Source organism: Sciurus carolinensis, chromosome 14 (assembly GCF_902686445.1).
Source record: "Sciurus carolinensis chromosome 14, mSciCar1.2, whole genome shotgun sequence".
Lineage (NCBI taxonomy): Eukaryota > Metazoa > Chordata > Mammalia > Rodentia > Sciuridae > Sciurus > Sciurus carolinensis.
In genome coordinates, this window is record NC_062226.1 from 6,487,121 (window position 1) to 6,489,792 (window position 2,672).

Consider the following 2,672-nt stretch of genomic DNA (forward strand, 5'->3'; position numbering starts at 1 on the left):
ACCAAATCCTACCTCCACGTCCCTCCTCCCGGCTCAGGGTCTGCAACTCCTCTTACCTGGGCCCAGGCTCCAGCCCAGTCCAGCACACACCTGGCTGCCCGGAGGTCCCCAGCTCCCCGGTCACACACATGCACAGGAGCCTGTCCCCTGGCCTCCCCTGACACTGCTTCACACGGACTGTGTGCCTGCTGCATGTCACTCTGCTGGGCTCCGGGGTCCCAGCCCCAAGCAGGCCCACTCACCCCTGCCCTCCTGTGGCTCATCGAGCAGAGCAGCTCGACATGAACACGTACACCCTGCAGAGAACTAAATGCAGCTGGGTCGAGGGTCAAGGCAACGTGCAGACTGCATGGGCGTCCACACAAGGCCCCAGCCTGCCTCAGCAACCCCCGTGAGCCAACCCCACTCAACCCCGCGCCGCCTCCTGCCACTTACCCCGCACACTTCTGCCAGGACCGCTGGGCCCTCCTCCGCAGCCATCCTGAGCACAGACCTGAATCTGGCTGCCTTCCCCCAGCGTTGGTCCATGAGCTGGCAGGAGGGCCTCGTCCCCCATCTCCACCTTCCCAAGGCCTTTTACTAACATGCACCTCATGCTTGCTGGATTTGGGACAAATGTGCCATCTGACCAGGGCCTGAGTCCTGAGCTGCCAAGCCCTCAGCAGAGCCAAGGGGCACTGCCTACAAGCCCACCTTGTTCTTGGGTCTCTTTGGCCCAGGTTGGTGGGCAGAGGCACCCCACCCTCCACTCTGACCCTCAAGGGATGAGAGCAGGCAGCCATCCTTCGCCGGGGAGGGAACTCGCCCAGGTCCTGTCTTGGAGGCCCAAGCGTGCCTCCCACCTGCCATCCTCTCCGCTGCCCCTGCTCCTGCCCTGCGGGAGCTGATGACACTGCCTCACCTTCCCTTGCAAGGTGACCCTGGCACAGCCATCCTTCCCTCAGGGAGGGTGGCACAACACGGACCTGGTTGCCTGGGAAGGCTGCCTGGGCTTCTCAAGGACCAGCTCCTTGTCTCCCCTCTGGCCCGCCCTGCAGGGGTGACCTCGTCCTGCCCCCAGGATCCCGTCCCGCCGTGCACCAGAGGAAGCAGCACGCCCTCCCCAGCCTTCCCTGCACCTCCAGTCCCATCACACTCAGGCCTCTGTTCCTCCAGGAGCCTGAAGAGAGGGACAGGATATGCAGCTAAGAGCTGGCCTGGGAACCAGACTGCTCCCAGCTGGGTGGGCTCGGTGGAGGCCCTCAGGGGAGGCCCTCTGGTGACAGATCTTGGGGGTCTTGCCAAACACCAACCTGTCCGAGGCACCCCCAGCTACCCCTGGAAGAAGCCCTTAGCAGGACTCTGCCCTTCCCCTTCCTCCCACACCCCCACCCTAGTCACAGGGTCAGGTGGCTGTATCCTCACCACACCGCCCATCCCCCGATCTTCTTGGGCAGCCCACCCTGCCCAGCCAAGGGCAAGACTGGCACCCCAGTGCCTGCTCCCTGTCTCCCAGGGGAACAGGCAGGCCCAGCACCAGCCAAACCCTCTCCCTCTGGCTCACCAGAAATGCCACCAAGTCATACAGGCCCAGAGCTTGGCCCCCGCCACACCTCCCAACACCTGAACAGTACCACTGCCCAGCCCAGCCTGGACCCTCGCCTGGCCACCATCCTGTGCCCAACCACAGCTGCAGCCTCCCACATGGGACCCACTCTCCTCCCACCTCACCACAGGCCCTTCTTAGGCACAAAGCCCAGCTGAACTCCAAATCCCCAGGCTGGGAGGCTGCCGCCTCCTATGGGTCTCACTCCACACCCTTTGGGGTCCTCTTTTGGACCTTCTAGCTTCACCCTAACTGCTACTGCTTTCTCTCCAACACACCCCACAACCAGCATCAGCACTTTTTGATTCATGGCTGCCATGAACACGGCCACTACCAGAGAAGGGAAGGCATCTTCTAGATCCACCAGGATCACTGCACCCACTTTTCAGATCTGGAAGTTGAGGCTCAGAAGGAAGCAACCTCATGGGCTTCCTTGTCAGTCACAAGCAGCAGGCCTTGGGTTTGGCCCCACATGTGCCTAAAGGAACCCCTTAAAGGAGGTACAGGTGACCTGGCCCGCCCTGCAGGCTGAGGCCTCCAGGTCTGGGGGAAAAGACTGAGGTCCAATTAAGGAGCCCCAGGGTAGAGCAACCAAGACTCTCCACTCCAGCACAACAGGGACAGAGGGTGGAAGAAGGTCACCCCCTTAAGAACTGCAGAGTGTCCCCATGCCATGCCTTAAAAACAGCTACAGGAGGCTGGGGACAGCTCAGTGACAGAACTCACGCTTCACAGGCACAAGATAGAGTTCTACCCACAGCACCAATAAACAACCAGCAGCAGTGACCATGAGGCATCTGCTCTGTGCCAGGCCTGGGCCACGGATTCACATCCAACGTCCACCTGAGATGAAGAAGCTGGACTGAGGACGATCCGCCCACAACCTCGCCACAGGGGACAAGGACAGCAGGGTCGGAGTGCCATGTCTGCTTCAGAGCCTGTACTCGGTGTGTCGCATGACCAGGGGGTCAGCCCAAACTCAAATACTGCAGCCCAGACACAGTGGCCCTTGGGACAGGACCTATGGGGCGAACGGTCACACAGAAATGAGCAGCATGTGGCAGCAAAGATGGGCCTCACACTGGTG